Below are 21,765 nucleotides of genomic sequence, written 5' to 3' on the forward strand. Positions count from 1 at the left end.
ATAAAAGATTTGGTCTATATAAGAGATTATTCGGTCTATATAAGAGATATAAGAGGAACCTGAGATTGGATTTTACCCTGATTTTGGAATTTTCCATAATATGTAGATTTCCCACATATTTCATCTGTGCTGTCTTTCAAAACACAGAACATTAAACACAGAAACATAGAACTTGTCAAAACACAATATTGAATAGGACAATGCAATAAATCAGAACAAAGCAAAACGGTAATAACATTATTGCCTTCAAAGAGATGATAGAAGGAAATCCCGCCTATTTGCTATATTGCATATGGTCAACCTCTCAAGAGATGCTCAGACCACTCGCTCCCATTACTATTGGGGTTGGGGGGATAGGATCTTTGATTCTGAGCCCACACACTCATAGGCTCCCGGCCACCTACCAGGGAGGCAAGCTGGTTCCTTGGTTTCCCATTGCCCTAAGTTCCAACATGGCATGGATCTTGGATCTCAGAAGACACTGGGTGGTTTTTGCCCTGGGGCAGCCACAGCTTTCTGGAGCCACAGCCGCTTACTAGGGAGGTGAGCTGGTTCCGTATTCTTTATTTTAAATATCAAGGCAGGCAGGAGTTTATGATCTTTCCCAGTGTCAATTAATATTCCATCAAATCTACATAGTTAATGAAATAATTTCAGAGAAAACATTTTTGAAATCCTTAAACCTACAGGTAAGTAGAAATGATAATAAAATGTATGAGGAAAAAATTCCATTAACACAAATTATTACTGCCTTTTACATTATACGTGAGATTTTATTTACTGCTCTATTCTCAGTTCTATATTTTCATGCTACATATTTGTAACTACCATCTTATGTATATCAAGGATCAAAAGATATGGCACATTAAACTTCATACTTTAAGAGGAAGTCTGGGGAAACAGTCTAAAACTTAGGCAGGAAAACGGTATATACCATAAAATCTGCTTTCTAAATTCATGTTAATCTAATAATATGATATATTTGGTATCTGTTGTGTGTCAGCAAATCCCTATTAATCATTCTCTTGTTCTGTTCACTATGTGAACGTTTTTGCTATAATATTACCAATATGAAAATAAAATTTAATGGATTCAATCTGAAAAATGTCCCAAGTACCATATTCCGTGTATTTTGAACTCTTTTTTGCTTTGCACAGGAAAGATTTTGTAATAGCTTCTTACGTATTTTTTTTTCTTTTTGTATCAAACTCGGGTATCAAACTCATAACCTCACACTTGCCAGGCAGGTACTTATGACTCTGAGCTAAATCCCTGACCTTATGTTTGCTTTTCTTATGGTGTGTCCTTACTTTCTTTTTACATGTATTTTACTACTTTAGATACCATACATAAAACTCACAGTATATTTTTTAGTTACTGGCTAGTATCTCTTAAAATAATGACCTTAAATTTCATATACATTGTATCATCATACAATTTTTATTATCATTTATAAATTAACAATTACCCATTAATATTTACAATCCTTTTTCCTTTATCCATAAATCTGGTGGTGGACATTTGGTTTGTTTTCATATATTGACTATTTTGACTAATGATGCAATGTACAAATGAGTGCTAATATCCGTGTAATCTTGATTTCAGTAGTTTCAGTTGAATTCAGGGATTAAGATTATAGATCATATGTTGATTCTATTATTTATGTTTTGAAGAAGCTGCATACCATATTATGAAGTGGTTGTGCTGCTGTGCATTCCTATCTGCAGAACACAAAGTTTCCAGATTCTGTGTATCCTTATGAAAACTTTAATATTCCACATATTTTTCATTCATTTACAAAAATTTCAAACCTAATAGTTGAAAGGTATGCCTCACTGTGGTTTTAATATGCATATCCCTGATATTAATGATACAGATCATTTTCTCCTATACCTATACCTGTTAGCCATTTGAATGTGCTCTTTGGCAAAATGTCTATTCAAATATTTGGTAGGTTTTCAGATGGATTGTTTGTGTTCGAGTTACAAGTGATTTTTAATTTTTTCTATATTAATACCCTACGATGCCATTTGTTAATATTATCTCACATCTTTTTTATTTAAAGAGAAAAAATAAAGGAAAAAAAAAAAACCAAAGCAGTAAGAGTGTACAATACAGAATTTCAAGAAAAATATACAGTAAGAAATCGCTAGTTAATAGATTACATATTGTCATCTTAGAAACAGTTGTCAAAATTACAAAATTAAAGAATACAAAGTGGACGTTCATACAGTGAGAGTGCAGACAGTTCTGTTCAATGATGCAGCAAAAACTCAGTAATACGGTTTTCTATCCTACACACTTAAACATACATGGAGTTATATCCTTTAGACCACTTTCTTTTCCTCCCTCTTTTACAATAACAATTACACTTTTTGGGTTTTATTATTTCTACAGTTCTTATTACTTTTTTGAAGAGAATAAAACCAAATGTGACAAAACAAAATAGAGTCAGTTAGAACAGAAGGGTGGGCATAGTACATGATGCAAAAATAAAATACTAGGTGATCAAAAATTGTTACCATTATGCCTCTTGCTATTTTAAAAAGAATTGCCTATATCATCAGGTGTAATAGAATTGACCAAAACAGTACAGAATAAGACCAATAAAACCTACACTGGAGACCATACAGGACTTCAAAAGAAGATAATAGTCAAACCATATTGGATATCAAAGTAAATCTTATTGCTCTCAAAGTGGTTGTCTATACCCTCAAACTCGATACTATCAAACAAAACAGAATATAGTAAAATCAGACAGAACAAGATGGGGAGAGCAATACTGGGGTTCAAATCAGGTTAATAGGAAAACAAAAAGTTACTATAATATATACCACTATTTTTAATTTAGTTTTCCCTTAATTAAAAAATAATATAAAACAAATTATTTTTAAAAACAAGAGGATTGAGATAAAAGAGAACAAAGTAACAGAACAACACAGGTCAGAAACGAACAATTATTGTGCTTCACCAGCAGATAACCTGACATAATAGTAGTCACCATAGTGTCTCTTTCCTTGAATTATTTGAGTATAACTTCGTATACTATAGCATCAAACATATCAAATCAGTGTGAAGCCATTCAAGAGAATGAAAGAATTACAAGGTATTTAGAATCAGCTAACAGAAAATGAACAATGATTTCTATATTATCTCTTTGTTTATAAAAAATTTTGTTTATACTATTGCATATAGTAAAATATAAGATAAAACATGTTAAAACCAATGGAAACAGATGAACAACAGCTTGATGAGACTTAAAACAAGGTGATATTAAATCAGCACTAGCTATTATGATATCTTGTTTTCTTCAAAATAGCTATTTGTACTATCACAGATACTAAAATTGAACAACCCAGATTAAAATCATTCCAATTAATGAGTGAAAACATTATATGGCTTCAAACCAGTATGATAGTGAATCATGATTATCACATACTTTTATGTATTCTTATAATTTGTTACACTACGGAAACTATTTGGCATTTATACATGTGAGTTTGATTTATTTCACTTATGAGTATGGTCTCAAGCTGTGTCCATTTATTTATAAATATCTCAATGTGATCATTCTTTATAGCTGAGTAGTACTCCATTGTATAAAAATACCACAACTTTTGTATCCATTCCTTAGCTGATGGACACTTAGGTTGTTTCCAAGATCTGGCTATTACAAATTGTGCTGCTATAAACATGGGTGCGCATATATCACTGTGGTATGATGCTTGCAGTTCTTTTGGGAATATGCCTAGAAGTGGAATACCTGGGTCAAATGGGGCTTCCAATCCCAGCTTTCTGAGAAATCTCCAGACTGACCGCCACAGTGGTTGCACCAGTATACAATCCCACCAACAGTTCAGGAGAGTACCTTTTCCCCCAGAGCCTCTCCAGCATTTGTTGTTTGTGATTTTCTTGATCTTGGCCATTCTTTCAGGAGTGAAATGAAATCTCAATGTGGTTTTAATTTGCATTTCTCTAATGAGTAATGATGATGAACATTTTTTCATGTATTTATTGGCCATTCGTATTTCTTCATCTGAGAATTGTGTTTTCATCTCAGATGTCCATTTTTGGATTTGGTCTTTGAAGTTTGGGGGTCTGATATTTTTTAATTCTTTATATGTTTTAGACAGAATTCCTTTGTCTGAGGGGCAGTTCACTAAGACTTTTTTCCCAGTTTTTTGGTTTTCTTTTCCCTATGCTGGAGATTTCTTTTGATGTGTAGAAACTTTTTAATAAGAGGTGATCCCAATTATTGACTTTGGGAAGTATTTCCTGTGAGGTTTGATTCCTGTTCATGAATTCTCTACCTACTCCTACGTCTTCAAGGTTTTTTACCCAATTTGACTTCCAATAGATTTAGTGTTTCTGTTTTAATATTTAGATTTTTGATCCATTTATATTTTAATTTAGTACATGGTGATAGGCGTGGGTCTAGTTTTAGTTTTTGGCAAATGAAGAGCGAGTTTTTCCAACACCATTTATTAGAGACTGTCGCTCTTCTAGTGAACATATTTGGGTCCTTTACTAAAGATAAGGTGGTTAAGTGTGTTTGTAGTTGTGGTTGTATCTTCTCATCTATTCTGTTGATCTTTGGATCTGTTTCTTTTTACAATACCATGTTGATTTTACTACAGCAGCTTTGTAGTATAACTTCAAGTCAGGATTGTGATGCCTCCTGCCTTGCCTTTGCTTCTTAGAACTGTACTTGCTATTCTAGGTCTCTTCTCGATCGAGATGAATTTTAGGAGTGATTTCTCATGATCTATGAGTTATATTGATGGTATTTTTTTGGGATTGCATTGAATTTGTATAACAGTTTTTGGAGAATGGCCATTTTCACAATAGTTATTCTTCCTATCCGTGGGCAAGGGATGTCTTTCTATTTTCTGAGATCATATTCAATTTCAGTTTTCAGTGTATTATAATTTTCACTGTATAGGTCTAAACTTTTTTGTGAGAGTAATTCCTAAATGTTTCATTTTTTTTTTGATTCTAGTGTGAAGGGTGTGTCTTCTCTTATTTCTCTCTCTGTGATTTTGTTTTTAGTGTGTAGGAATGTTATTGATTTTTGAGTATTGATTTTTGTATCCAGCTACATTACTGAATTTATTTTTTTTTATATCTAGGATTCTTTCAATGGAGTTTTGGAGATCTTCTATGTAGAGTATCATGTCTTCTGCACATAAGGGTAATTTAACTTCTTCTTTTCCTGTCTTTAGGCCTTTCATTTATCTCTCTTCTCTAATTGTTCTGGCTACTATTTCCAGTACTATATTAAATAGCAGTGGTGATAAGGGACATACTTGTCTTGTGCCTGATTTTAAAGTAAAAGCCTTCATTTTTTTTTTTTTTTTCAATTTTGTGGGGGGTTTCTGTTGCCTGAAATATTGTTTTCCATCCTTTGACTTTTAGTTTGTGAGTATTCTTTTGGGGTAGATGGGTTTCTTGTAGACAGAATATGGTTGGATTTTCTTTCTTGATCCATTCTGCCAGACTGTTTCTTTTAATTGGTGCGTTGAGGCCATTTACATTAATGGTTATAACTGTTATATACTGGTTTATTGTTGACATGTTGTCTTTCTGCTGCTGCATCTCTATCTTTCTGTTCTATTTAATTGTCTGCTTTGTTTAGGTTTTTTTTTTTTTTTTTTTTTTTTTTTTTTTTTTTTTTTTTTGTTTGTTTGTTTGTTTTTCCTACATGTATCTAGGCTGTCTTTTAGTATTCTTTGCAGGGTTTGCTTGATGACCATGAAGTTTCGCAGCTGTTCTTTTTCATGGAAGTATCTTGTTTCTCCATCAAATTTGAAGGACAATTTTGCAAGGTACATCAGTCTAGGTTGGAAATCATTTTCCTTTAGGATCTGAAATACTTCACTCCATCCTCTTCTTGATTTTATTGATTGTGCTGAGAAGTCTGTTGTGATTCTGATAGGTTTTCCTTTATAGGTGATCTGACTTTTCTCTCTGACAGCTTTTAATGTTCTACTCTTGTGTTCAATTTCTGGGATGGTGATTATTATATGTTTGGGTGTAGTTTTATTTTGGTTATGGCTATTTGGAGTTCTATATGCTTCATTCATCTTGATATCAGTTTCCAATCTCATGTTTGGGAAGTTTTCAGCTATTACTTCTCTAAATATCCTCTTGATATCCTTTATGTTGTCCCCTTCTTTTTCATTTATCCCTATCAACCTTATGTTCTTCCTCTTTGCATCATCTTGCAGGTGTTGAATTGTTAGTTCTTGATTTCTTGTTATTTTTAAAAGATTTTTCCTTTCCTGTTTACTGGCTGCAGTCTTATTTCAAGGTCTGGAATTCTATCTTCTCATTCACTGAGGCGGTTTTTACAACTTTCAATGCAATTTTTGATTCCCTGTATATCTCTTTGCATCTGCTTTATATATTTTCTTTGTTTCTTATATTGTTCATCCAGGGATTCTATATTTTGTTTCATTCCTCTATTTTTTTAACTGTGTATTCCTTAGATATGTTCAGCATCTCTTTCATTTCTTTTATCATTTCTTGTTTTACTTGAGTGATTATTTCTAGTTTGAATTCCTTTAAGGCTTCCCAGAGTTGCTTCTTATTTTGGTTACTATTATTTCAGGTATTTCAGGTATGTGGCAATTTATATATATAAATATACAATATACAATATAAATATACAATTTATGTATATAATTGAAGTTGAGTATAAATATATTTGTAATTATATATTTTTTATGAATGAATAACATTCATGATACAATGCCTCCCTTGGTATCTCTTTAGTTTTTACTTAAAGCCCATGGTCTCTACTATGAGTAAATACACCTCTGAATTACTTCACTTTCACATTCCATAAAAAAGTTTTTTTATCAATTTATGCCTTACATATTCAAATGAAGCTGTTGAAAGATGCAAATAATTTAATATTTTTGATTTATTAATTCATCTTCTTTGTGTTTTTAGCTTAAATTGTATTTTAATTACATAAAACTTATTTAATGAGAAAAAAGTAAAGTCATAATGTCAAAAACAATCAAAAAGCGTTAATAGCAAAAGCAAAATAATGCAACCACCAATAAACTATAGCAATATAATATTTGAAAACAAAAGGATAGAAATTTAACTATGGTTGTTATATTGAATATTTTAATCTTGAAAATAGTTATTCAGTTTACTACCTACAGGCATGCAAGATTGATCAAATAATATAATTTCCCTTTGAGTAGTTTCTTTCCCTTTCACTACATCTATTGTAACATTTGGATCTTATTTACTATTTCATTTTTTATGGCAACAAGGCAATACAGTGTTTACACATGTGAGTCTGATGTGTTTCTTTTATTAGTATGGTATATATTTGCATCCCTTTACCTATAAAAGCATAGAGTTTGCCATTCTTTATGGCTGAGTAGTATTGTATTGTATAAAAATACAATATCTTTTTTATCCATTCCTGAGTTGATGTGCATATGAATTATTTCCAAAATCTGGCTATTACAAGTTTTGACCTGGGTTCACATATATCACTGTGGTATGATGTTTTCAATTCTTCTGAGAAAGTATGCATCAAGGGAATAGTTGGGTTGAATAGAACCTCTAATCCTAAATTTTTGAGGAATCTCCACACCAGATTTCACAGTGATTATGCCAGCCTACACTTCAATCAAAAATTGAGAAGGATTGCTTTTTTCCCACCGCCCCAACAAATGCTGGAGAGGCTGCGGGGAAAAAGGAACTCTCCTGCACTGTTGGTGGGAGTGCAGACTGGTGCAACCACTATGGAGGTCAGTCTGGAGATTCCTCAAAATTTTAAAATTTTATTTTAAAGAGATTAAGACAAAAGAGGACAGAACAAAGCAGATCAGAACAGAAACATTTTAACAGCAAAGCAATTCACCACAAGACAACTTAATATTAACAGTAGCTCCAATAACATCTCTTTCTTTGAAGTGGTTGAGCATACCTTCACATGTAATAGTTCAAAACATAACAAAATTGTATAAAACATTTGAGAGAATGTATTACAGGACATTCAGAACCAAATAACAGAAAATGAACAATGGCTACTATATGATTTTATTTTCAATAAAAATTGTTCATACTATCACACATATTAAATCCAATAAGACACAACATGATAGAACTGATGGAAAAACAAGAACAAAGGCATGGTAGGAATTCAAAGCAAGATATTAAATCAGCAATGGCTGCCATAGTGTCTTGTTTTCTTCAAAAAAGATGTTAATACCATCACACATAATAAATCAAACAAAACAGATTAAAACCATCCCAACTAATGAATGAAAGCATTAGGATGCTTCAAAGCAATGTAATGGGAAATCATGATTACCATAAAATCTTGTGTATTCTTATCATTTCTTACACTAGTGAGACTATACAGTATTTATATATGTGAGTTTGATTTATTCTGTTTATGAGTTTAGTCTCAAGTTGCACCTATTTATTTATAAATATCTCAATGTGATCATTCGTTATAGCTGAGGAGTAATCCATTGTATGAAAATACCACAAATTTTTTATCCATTCCTCAGTTGATGGACATTTAGGTTGTTTCCAAATTCTGGCTTTTCCAAATTGTGCTTCTATAAATATGGGTGCACATATATCATTGTGGTATGATGTTTTCAGTTCTTGTGGTAATATGCCTAGAAATGGAATACCTGGGTCAAATGGGATTTCCAACTCCAGATTTTTGAGGAATCTCCATACTGACCTCCACAGTGGTTGCACCAGTCTACACTCCCACAAACAGTGCAGGAGAGTTCTTTTTTTCTCCACAGCCTCTCCAGCATTTGTTGTTGGTAGTTTTCTTGATCCTGACCATTCTTTCTGGAGTGACATGAAATATCAGTTTGTTTTTAATTTACATTTCATTAATGACTAGTGATAATGAACGTGTTTTCTTGTATTTATTTGCTATTTGTATTTCTTCATCTGAGAACTGTGTACTCATGGCAGATGCTCCTTTTTGGACTGGGTCTTTGAATTTCATGGGTCTGATTTTTTTTTTAAATTGTTTATACATTTTAGACAGAAGTCCTTTGTCTGAGGGACAGTTCACTAAGATTTTTCCCCAGTTTGTGAATTTTTTTTTTCACTATGCTGGAGATTTCTTTCAACATGCAGAAACTCTTTAATAAGATATTGCCCCAGTTATTGATTTGGGGAAGTATTTTCAATGCAGTTTGATTGCTGTTCAGGAATTCTCTACTTACTCCTATGTCTTCCAGATTTTTACCTAATTTGTCTTCCAATAGATTTAGTGTTTCTGTTTTAATATTTAAATCATTGATCCATTTAGATTTTAGTTTAGTACATGGTTATGGGCATGGGTTTAGTTTTAGTTTTGGGCATATAAAGAGCCAGTTTTTCCAACACCATTTAATAAAGAATCTATCATTCTTCCTGTGAATATGTTTGGCTCCTTTGTCAAAGACAAGGTGGTTGAGTGTGTTTGTAGTTGTGGTTGTAGTTTCTAGTCTATTCCACTGATGATCAGATCTGTTTTTATTCCAGTACATGTTGAATTTATTACAGTAGCTTTGTAGTATAACTTCAAGTCAGGGATTGTGATGCTTCCTGCCTTGCCTTTGGTACTCAGAAATGTCTTGGCTATTCTAGGTCTCTTTTGGTTTCAGATGAATTTTAAGATTGAATTCTCTAGAGCTATAGGCATGCTAATGTTATTTTCATTGGAATTGCATTGAATCTCTTTAACATTTTTTGGAGAATGACCATTTTCACAATAGTTATTCTTCCTATCCATGAACAAGAGGTGTCTTTCCATTTTCTGAGATCCTCTTTGATGTCTTTTTTCAGTGTATTATAATTTTCCCTGTATAGATACTTTACTACTTTCATGAAATTAGTTCCTAAATATTTCCTTTTTTACACTGCTAATGTGAAAGGTGTGGCTTCTGTTATTTCTCCCTCAGTGATTTTGTTGTTAGTGTATATTAATGCTATTGTTTTTTGAGTATTGACTTTGTTTCCAGCTACACATCTGAATTGTTTTATTATTTCCAGGAGTCTTTCAAGGGATTTTTTCGTTCTTTTTGGTAGAGTAACATGTCATCTGCAAATTATGATAATTTAACTTCCTATTTTCTATCTTTACTCTTATTTATTTCTCTTGTCTAATTGCTCTGGATAGTATTTCCAATAAAATGATGAATAAGAGCAGAGATAAAGAATATCCTTGTCTTGTGCCTGATTTTAAGGTGAAGGCTTTCAGAGATTTAATATTATTCTGGCTGTTGGTTTGTTGTAGAAGGCCTTTATCATATTGAGGTAAAGACCATCTATTCCAATTTTATGTAAGGTACTTATCATGAATGGGTGTTGGACCTCATCAAAAGCTTTTTCTGTATATATGGAAGTGATCATGTCTTTCTCCCTTTTGGCTCTATTGATATGATGGATTACATTTATTGATTTACATATATTGAACCATCCCTGCATGCCTGGGATGAATCCTACTTGGTCGTGGTGTATAATCTTCTTCATGATTTGCTGCATTCTGTTTGCCAATATTTTATAGAGAATTTTTGCATCTATGTGCATTATGGAGATTGGCTTGTAGTTCTCTTTTTTATTTGGATCTTTCTCAGATTTTGGTACTAGACTAATATTTGCTTCCAGGAATGCCTTCAGAAGAATTGCTTCTCTTTTGATTTCATTGAACAGTTTGAGGACTGTCTGCATTAAGTCTTCCTTGTATTTCTTATAGAATTCTGCAGTGAATCTGTCAGTGCCTGGGCTCTTCTTTGTAGGTAAGGACTTCATTACATTTTTAATTTCATTAATAGAAATTTGGTTATTCAGTATTTTTACATCTTCTTGACCGGCTTTCATACTTCATATGTTTCTAGAAATATGTCCATTTCTTTTGTGTTCTTAAACATATGAGTAGAGGTTTTTGAAATGCATTTTTATGATCCTATGTATTTTCAGAGTCTGTAGTGATTTCACATTTTTCATTTTTTATTTCATGAATTTGAGCTTTTTCTTTCTTTTTTAATAAGGTTGGATAGCAGTTTATTAATTTTATTTATTTGATGCATGTATGTTCAAGATAGTTATCTCTTCCTCTTGAAGTTTTCCCTAACTAGTATGTAGTGACATTCTTTATCTCTTTGGTTATTCTTTGTTGGAAGTTCACATTGTCTGCAAACAGAATAGCTACTCCCACTTTTTTGTGGGTTACTGTTGCATAAGGTTTTGGTTTTCATCCTTTGACTTTCAGTCTATGAGTTTCCTTTTGGATTAGATTGGTTTCTTGTAGACAGCATATGGTTGGATGTTATTTCTTGATCCATTCTGCCAGTTTGTTTCTTTTAATTGGTGAATTGAGACCATCTACATTAATGATGATAACTGTTTTGTATTGGTTTATTGTTGACATGTTATCTTTCCACTGTTGTGTCTTAACCTTTCTATTCTGTTTAATTGTCTGCCTTGCTCAGTGGTTTTTTCTATGTGTATGTAGAATGTCTTTCAATATTCTTTGCAGGGTTGGTTTGGTGGTCATGAAGTTTTTCATATGTTCTTTGTCATGGGAGAATCCTAATTTTCCATCCATTTTGAAGGAAAGTTTTGCAGAGTACATCAGTCTATGTTGGAAGTCATTTTCTTTAGTTTTTGAAATTCTTCACTCGATGGTGTTTTTGACTTCGTTGTCTGTGTTGTTGAGAAGTGTGCTTCAATTCTGATTGGCTTTCTTTTGTAGTTTATCTGTCTCCTCTCTAGCAGCTTTGAGAATTCTATACTTATGTTGAATTTCTGGGAAATTGATTATTATATGTCTGAGTGTAGTTTTATTTTGGTTATGGCTGCTTGGAGTTCTTTATGCTTCACTAATCTGTATTTCTGTTTCCATTCTCATGTTTGGGAAATTTTCAGTTATTACTTCTATAAATAGCCTCGATATCATTTGTGTGGCCCCCTTCCTTTTCTCTTATCCTTGTCATTCTTATGGGGTTTTTTCTTTGCATCATCTTGCAGCTGTTGTGTTCTTATTTCCTGATTTCTTGTTATTTTTAAAAGATCTTTCCTTTCTTGTTCCCTAGCTGAAATCTTGCCTTTGAGATCTGAAGTTGTATATTCACTTTCTTTGCAGCAGTTTTGACAAATTTCAGTGAAATTTTTGATTTCCTTTACATCTCTTTGGATCTGCTTCATGCATTCAGTCTGTTTCTTATATTGTTCATATAGGGATTTTATGTTTTTGCGTTGTTACTCTAATTTTTTCAGTTGTGTCTTCTTTAGATGTGGTTAGCATTTCTTTCATTACTTTTATCATTTCTTCTTTTACCTGGCAGATTGTTTCTGATTTGAATTCCTTTAAAGCTTCCCACAGTTGCTTCTTTATTTCAGTTGCTATTATTTTGGTATATGGCTTGTATTTTCTTCTATGTACATGGTGCCCTAGGTTTTTTTGGATGGGCTGGAAGTTTGAGATTGCATTTTGGTCTTTAGTCTTGTCATTTTCCTATGTTTATGTGTTTCATATGATGTTCCAAAGTTTCCCTGGGGTGTCTTGGAAATTGCCTCCTATGCGATTGGCTCCTGGGACTGAGTGGAGGTTGCTGAATGTGGTCCAATCAGGCTTGCAGGCTCTACCATGCCACCTTCAGTGTTTCAGGAAGCTGGGCTGGCTCCTACCCACTGTGAGTGATGGTCCAACGCTCTCCCTGCACTAGCACCAATGCACTGGAATTCATTTCACTTGCCCTCCACTCCCTGATTAAACAAAGTTTGCTGAGCGTGTTGTAGCGTGGTCTGAGAAAACTTCTGAGTCTAGTCCAGTGTATCTGGAAGCTGGGCAAGCACATAACTGCTGAGAGTGATGATCTTAAACTCTCCTCAGGCCCATTCTGGTGTGCAGGAACTCACCTTGCATGGCCCCAGCTGTCAGGATTGAAATAATGTCACTGGGAACAGTCCAGTTAGGCCCACGTATCTTGCTGAGCCTAGTCTAATGTTGTAGGAAGCTGGGTGGGCACTTAATCACTGGAAGCAATGATTTTAAACTCTCTCATGCTACACTGGTGTGCCGGAACTCAGCTCACATGGCCTCAGCTCCCTGGATTGAAAGAAGTTCCTTTAACGCAAGTCTTAAACATTGACTTATAATGACAGAAAAGCAGTATTACAAACTGCTGTTGCATTTGGAGATTAACAGCGTACTGTTAGTTTCAAACAGGCAGAAGACTGAGAGTCAGGAAAACTGCTAGTTCCCAGTGGAACACAAAAGGTTCACATTCAAGATCCATGTAACTCAACAGCCAAATAAAAGATTGGAGTGGGAGACATTTTCATGTGTATATTCTCAAAAGTTGAAGAGGGGTAAAAACAAAGCACTCTAGTTATTTTAGATTGGCAACTAATTTTCAGGAGAAAGATGAAAATGCTTCTGACTTCATAAATCATTTACTAGAGGCATTGGTAAAATATGCTTCCCTAGATCCTGATTCAATATAGGGACTTATTTTGCCTAATGACAGTTAATTACCCAGTCAACCCCAGATATTTGAGAAAAGTTACAAAAGATAGCTTTTGCTCTAGATAGTTTATTTAATAATTTAGTAAAAACTGCCTCCTTAGTAGTAAATTCCTGAAAATGGGAGAAAACCAACAAGAGAAAACAAAGAGCTTGAAAACTGACTGCCTTTTTTGGAGCCTTAAGAGAAGCAGTCCTTAAGTCTCATTCTCAGGACTCCAAGAGGAGCTCAACAACTAGGCTCAGCTTCTACTGCTGTGGAAAGTCAGGACACTGTATGAGGGACTGTCTTAAGAGGACCCGCAAGTCATTCCCTGACTGTAAGGCTGCCACTGGAAATGAGTATGTACTCTGAGACAGAGATCCCAGAGCTAAAGTTCATCTTTTTAAGTAGTCTAGAAAGAATAAAGGGCCTTGGGGCACTCTGCCTTCTACCTCTGGCCAGACTGTCATCTCAGTCAAGAAACCCTGAGTAATTATGACTAGAGGAAATTAAAACATCTTGTTATTAGTCACTGACATGTGTCTCCTTTTCCTTCTTCAACTATGGCCTTCTATCGAGGCATCACAACTCAATAAAATCAGTCACCAAAAAGAATTCCTTGTTTTAGCTGTGACTGGTATAATTTTATCTTCACCTATTTCTTTTAGTTGTGCCTAAAAGCCCAAATCTCATTCTGGAGAAATTTTTTATCCTGTCTAATTACTGTAATATACATATATAGGTTGCCAACTAATCAAAATGATTCTGACACTGGTTATTACAAGTGCAGTACATATTTTTGTTCACATACAAAAAAATCAATTAAGCTTTTCATTGGTAAAAATAATGTATTGATGTGGTTTTCATACATTGTCAAAAGTTTAGAAATAATTATGACTAAAGCTAAGGGGACGTATGACAATATGTCAAACTTCATCAATTAAGGTGCTGATGAACTAGTGGGTTACAATTGCTATGCTTTAAATGCAGTTTCTAAACTTACCTGTCAGCTCTAATGTTCATACTTTGGTTATAGATGCTTTAATTTCTCAGAAAATGTGATTTTCCTTAGAATATGTCAAACCCGACATAAACATACAGATAAAACCAGTAACGAGTACAATACATTTTCTTAAGATTTCTTTTTTCTGGACCCATCAGATCATCTTCAGACACATGTAGAGGTCAACAGGTCTTAAATGACACCACAGATGGTCTCTTTCTCCTAAATAAATATTAATGAGATGAATCATTCTCCAAAATATGGTGGCATTAGATATTCTAACAGTTGCACAGGGAGATACTTGTTCAACTGTAAAAGCTGAATGCTGTGTGTACATTCTTTATCATTCTGCTAATATCTCAAAAGCTGTTGAAGATATTAGATGACAAGTCAATGACATGTCAGATTCTAAAAACCCTTGAACCTTATCTTATGGAAAGCCATCACTAACTTCTCTTAGTGAAAGGCTTTGCTCACTGTTCTCATAAATATCTTGTAAATTCTATTATTTGGTACATTCATACTTATTTGTTTCTTTGCCTTTTTCTCTTCCAGACTTAATGTTCTAAGTCCATCCATGATAAAAATGCCTGGTGTCTATCAAAGTTCTTTTGATAGACCCTCTGCAGGGTATCTGTGACTTCCAGTCAATGACTCTGACTCCCAACAGTCTAAAGAAATCAAATCTGCCATTGCTTATTATTACCTCACAGAAGTTTGGGGTACTTTTTCTGAAGGGAGAATGTTTTGGGTATCTAAGTTAGAAAGAATTATAAGAAGTGAGATTGTGATAGGCCCTCAAAGGAGCCAGTGCAGAAAACCAGATGCCTTGCAACTATGGGGAAAGAGATGCTTCCCACTGTGGGCCAAACTTCAAGGCAAAAGACAAAGTAAATGCACTCACATACTTCTTAACAATAAATATCAGGGATTGATGTTCTAAATAGGTTTCAAATAGATTATGTAGATTATATAGGTATAGATTTACTTGAGGAAGACAGAAGGAGCCACTAGACAAATCTACAGGAAAAGCTCCTGTTTTTTATTCATGCTTGTTTACTACATAGCTCACTTTCTCATTTGTCTTCAATTTAATCAATTATACCTGAGCAATTACACTGGTGATCTTATTGGTTGACTGTATTTATGTCCCACCTCGTGTTCATCTTACAATTTTTCATTTTTCCCCACCCTGGCTCCACCTTACCTTGTGGTTTATTTCTATAATATCCCTAGAAAAAATAGAGTCTTTGTCAACCCTCACAGGATCCCTCTGTCTTTCTTAGACAGAAGTTTTATTTCTCTCAATAAATACATTCTGTTCTATAAAAACGTACTTTGTCATTAAGGACACATTAAAATCTGAAACTGAAATGATATAGTAAGCTATTTCATGTACACTGGTAAGCTGGTTCATGAATTTGATTTGCTCAATGATTCTGATCATGAACTGAATTGCTCACTAGCTAAATCAAATTTCCCCATAAGGGTCAACATAAGTAACTTTAATACATTCTGACCTTTACAAATGTGGTCTCAAATGGATTTTGAACATGAGCCGAATATTCACTTTGGCATTACAAAAGTATAAAACCAATACAGTAAAGTACATTATGAAGAGACAAAGCATTAATATTTTTGAGTCAACTTCTGTTTTGGAAGGCAAACGGTTGCTGAGGATGTCGTTATTTTTATTATTATATGCTACATTTTATTAACAGAGATTGATAGTTTCATTTTATGCTTTTGTTTTGAAATTCTAATACAAAATTTTCAGTGGCTTTCTCATCAGTATTACAACTCTGAAGAATTTTGTGTTTGTCTAAATTCTTACTAGTATGGCTATGGCTAGATGTCCCCTGCAAAGCCTCATGTAGTCAGAAACACAGTCTTTCACAGGAGGCTGGATATGGGTGTATGCTGCTGGAATCAAAGATGTGATGCTGGGATACATCCATGGTGTGATAAGATTGAGGTTGTCCCACACTGGGTGTGAGTGCTACTTTCCCTGAGTGTAGATAGCCTGTCTAAGTTATACAGGACAGAGAGTTACTGCTTGTAATTTGTCATATCCTGCTTGATGCATTGATGCCTTGTTCCTGTCATAAACTGTATTTTTTTCTATGATTCCTTTCTGTCATACCACCATGTCTTGGAACAAGCCAACAAGGAACTAAAACATTAATAAATAGTGAGCCAAATAAAGCTTTGTCCTTTAACTTCTAGTGCCAGAAATTTTGTCTCAGAAATGATAAAACTTGACTGACTTACCATTTTCTGAGTTTTTTTTTCTCATTTTATGTTGCTTGTTAGCATTTATTTGTTTACAATTGAAGGATTCCCTTCAATACTTTAAGTTAGGCTCAGTGATTATTAGTTACTATAGTTTTTGTTGAGCTGAGAAAATACAGATTTCTCCATTTCTGAAACACATTTTCATGTGGTATAATGTTTTGCATTGTCAGATTTGTTCTTTTGTCACTTTGAATATATCACATAGCTTCTTTTTATCTGGCAAGACCTTTCCTGAGGAATTTGCTGATAATCATATAAGAGTTGTCTTTGCATGATAACTCGATCAATTTTAAAAACATAGAGGACACCAACAATGACAAATCCAAAGTGATCTATGCTACAACACATTACAGCAAAACTATCAAAATCACAGGCAAAACAAGATGCTATTAAAAGAGACTCCTCCTCCATAAAGACATCAGGGAGCTTTTCAGGGGTTTCATTCTTAACTGCAATGTCAATCTTGGTGAAAAAAATCTGTCTAATGTTACCTTTTTTCCTTAACTTCATAACTGGATGGAAATGAGAAATTACATTATCATTCATCAGATTCAATACTCTGTTCACTATAGTAATGTTGGGGTTGTATTTATCAAAGATATACTGATATGTATTCCATTTATGAATTGTAATTTGTCACATCACTGTTAGCTTCATGTTTGTTTTCCTATTAATCAGTGGACTGTTCCTCAACAAATATATTACTGTTCACTCTAGAGTTTAGTAAGATCTTCCATTATCAATTCCTTTTTATGGTCCTCAACAATCTCCTTTATATTTACACTATCAATGCCTAGACTGCAACACTTGCCCATAGACACAATTATTTCTAGACTCATACTCTTGGACATAACACAATATCTATGAATCAGACCCTTCAAATTCATTTTCAGTGACACATTTTGATAACCATTTTCTATTATTTGAGTTTAAGATATAGTAAGTGGTGTCATCCCAGACTTTGTCAATATGTTTGATGCAGTGAGAATAGTGAAATGTAGTTTGTGTACAGCTTCTTGAAGTTGCACATCACTTTTTTGTCCATGAGCTGCAGAAGATGTGTTGTGATGTGAGAAGGAACTTGACATTTATGAAGTAATACTCAGCATCTGTACCATCCACTAAAGCCAGAGGGTGTTACATGGCATTTTCCTTCAGAACAAGGCACCTTCCAGACAATAGAGTGTCATAAATATATTTTAAGGGGGTGCAAGCACCTCATGCAGCCACTCTATGAGTTGGCTGTGAACCAAGATGTTTCGTTGGCCTTCCACATGATAAGCAATCTATCCTTGTTCACATTCTGTTCCATGAATGTACAAGGGATCTTGGAATGGTAATCATCAATGCTTTAATCTTCAAATCAGCACTTATGTTTTCACACATCCATCATTAATCTGTCTTTAATTCTGGGAGCATAAGAGATGACTTATATAAGTAACCCTTGTTTTCTACTGTGAATTTTTACTATAATATAAGAGTAGCAATGTGTTCATCTCAGTACCTTTTCCTGAGGGATAAAATGGCATATATGTATTTACCAATTTGATAAAATGAAAGATAAGTTGTGTGTACATGTGCAAAAGTGTCATACCAGGATTTACACCCATGCTATGATTCATGGAACAGTATTTGTATATATTTATCTGAGTATCTCAGAGGGTATAATACAACCACACGATTTTAGAATTCATTTTTTAAGACTTCTTTTGATTTTTGTGGTAGAAGTAACATAATTCAGTACAATAGCACATGAAAATCCAGATTGTCAAGATTTGGAGGAAGCCTAAAGTGACTCATCAGATTTCTTATGGATGAATGATGATGGGAAAATGTACTCACACATAACAGAAGAGAGATGTAATTGGATGATGATATTGTAGATGATGATAATGATGATGATGATCATGGGGATGATGATGATCATGATGTTTTTTATATTGGTCATGTGAGCCAAAATTCCCAGGAGAGAGAAGTGGAGCAAGAATTGGCTGATACAGACACAGAGAATGACATCTTTTATTCAGTTGATGAAGAAAATAGTAAGGTGGATACAGTTTGAATAGTCAAAATGTTGCCCAAAGTTCACAAGGACATTCTTGACAGGGTGAAATATATTGGACAGAATGTTAACACTGACTTTAAATGTTGAATATTGTCACAGAGAAAATGCAAAAAAAAAGGTGTGAAATACACAAGACTGAGATACAAGTTAAACATTCTATATGTCCCAATAGCTATACTCAATGTATTTCTTTATTTCTGCATTATATGAATTCAAAACATTCATATGTCTGCTTCACTTAGCATAGATTTCTCATGATAATCTCAGGAATGTAAAAAGATTTATGAAAAAGTGATGAGTCAAAATACACCATAAATTTTATGTACTTATAAACACAAAGACTTTGGCTCTTAAAAATTAGAAATTTTATACTTGAACTCAGCCATCAAGTCATTATTTGCATACTAATAAAAATGATATAGTGAACAGATTTTTGCTCCCATCTCCCAAAGTAATTGTAATGTGATATTCTGGAGTACCAGCTTCCAACTAATGTCACATTTGCTAATACAGCACACTGGAACCAACATAGGAACTGTATTCAAGAACAAAGCAGAAATTCCAAATGATATGTTGCTATTTTAACAGAGAATTGTATAGTAAAAAATTTGGATTTCAGAAAGATTTACATTGGTTTTGTATATGACAAAAAAAGCAAACTCATATTGTTGATCTGCATGATAGTGGAAATATTGATAGGGAAATCTTGACAAATGAAATCTTGCAGTGGTAAATTTCTAGAACAAAACAAAGTGGAGTAGATGTTTATGAGTTACACAGCAACTATGTTGTCACTTGAAACACAAAGCAATGCTTTATGATTGCATTTTATTGGGTCCTAAACAGATCTGGCAAAAATAGTTTGATAGTTTACAAAGAAAATAACAAGTGCAAAGTACCTCAGAGAAATTTTTAAAGAGGATTGTAATTGGATCTCCTAAGGGATCATTTGTAGGAGAGGAAAAACAAAATGTTTCTTCTAGAGAACTACACAAATAAAAAAAAATGTGGATCATATTGTTGAGCTGGAAGCTGAATAGTTAGTTGCAGCATTCCAAGACCTACTACAACAGAAAATGAAGATGTCAATTGTGCTTTAAATAAAAGCACAGGAAAATCATATATACATGCTATCAGTGTAAGTGATACTTCTGTTTGAAACATTCAGTTATCATATGTGAAGACTGCTTTGGTTGTGACAATTCAAGCAAAGACTATTTTTGTTGTAGAAATTGATTTGCATTTTTTATTGCGCTTCATATAGACTTTTATCATTTCTAATGTTACTTCTTAGTTTTTATAACCAAATCAATGGATGATGAAAATCTTGTCAATTTTAAGCATTATTTACACATTTGATATTTTATTTATTGATGTTTTATTTCTCTGCTAATTGCACATTGTACAATATAGTAAGAAGTTCATGGCAAAACATGGAAAGAATAGTGGTAGCAAGAATGTATTGCCACATGGAAAAGTAAAGCTAAGAACGTATGCTCTCAATATAAGTGAGACATGTGGATGGAACATGCAGTTTTCATATGTGAAGACTGTATAGGGACAGAAAGTTGAAACAAAGATTCTCTTGTAGAGTTTTGCTTGTGTTTCCATTGTGTCTCACAGAGATTTTATTTCTGAGGTTAACACTTATGTTCTGTAAACAAGCACATAGGAGAAATGAAAATGTTGGTATCAATTCTGAACATTCATTACACATTTCATTTTATTGACATTTTATTTGCTTATTGTTTAGGCATAATAATTGAAGTAAAGTTTTTATAGAATACTATTGGTGTTATTACTGTATTTCATATAGAAAATTTTTTCTGATTTTGTCTTTTAGATTTTTAAGCAATACACAGATGATACTAAAATGTTGATGTGTATGTTAAAAACACGATATATATTAAGAATTTAATTCTTTATTTCATTGATATGTTATATTCCTTTTAACCACACATCATATTGCATACTATTAAAACCTCCTGACAAAACTGCAAGACAAGCAAGATGCCAAGCATGTTTTACAAAAAGTTCAAGAAAGCAAATCAAATGTACTCTCACTGTAAATGATATGTGTGGATGGAAAGTGCTGTTGTCATGTGTGAAGACTACCTCAGGTTTGCTAATTAAATTTAATTTTGGTAGAGTACTACTGATATTTCCATTGTAGCTCAGGTAGGAATTTATTTGTTGTTCTTTTTTCGACACTGTACACCAAAAATTAGTCAATATTGAGAATTTTGGTGCTTTATTTTATTTTATTTTATTTTATTTTTGGTACTAGGGACCAAACTCATTATTGTGTGCTTGCAAGACAGGCCCTTATGCCACTGAACTAAATTCTTGGCATGGTGCTTTATTTTAAAGCTCAATAAAGTTTTTTTTTTAATATTTATTTATGTGATTTTTTTCTATTAAGCACTCATTGTTTAATATACTAGAACTAATAAATAAGGTTAATAATTCATCATACAAGTATTATGGAAGATAAATATGGGTATGACACATCCATGCTTACATGACTTTATTGCAAAAAGTGTGTTAGGCTCCGAGGGCTTGTGCACCAGTTGTCCCCTTTCCTCTTTGGTGATGTAGGTTCTCTTAGCATATTTTTCTGGAAAACCTCAGTTTCATTGCAGTTGAATACTTACTAAGCAACCTATAATTTTACCTTTGTGGATTTAGTGCATTCTTTCTTTAGTCTTCTGCAGCAGCCTTCGCAGAACTGAAAGTCTTAAGATATCTTACAATGTGGATAGTGTAAGATATCATCTTGTATAATTTATCAAATTACTCTATATTGGCTACAAATTCATCATTTGTTGCATCAAAGAGCTCTTTTCTTGCAGTAAAACATTGAGGAACTTCCTGGGCTTTTCACAGATCATAGCTTCACTAATGCT

The sequence above is a fragment of the Cavia porcellus genome, unplaced genomic scaffold (genome assembly GCF_034190915.1).
Source record: "Cavia porcellus strain 051 isolate PalLab524CR breed Dunkin Hartley unplaced genomic scaffold, mCavPor4.1 scaffold_3, whole genome shotgun sequence".
NCBI lineage: Eukaryota > Metazoa > Chordata > Mammalia > Rodentia > Caviidae > Cavia > Cavia porcellus.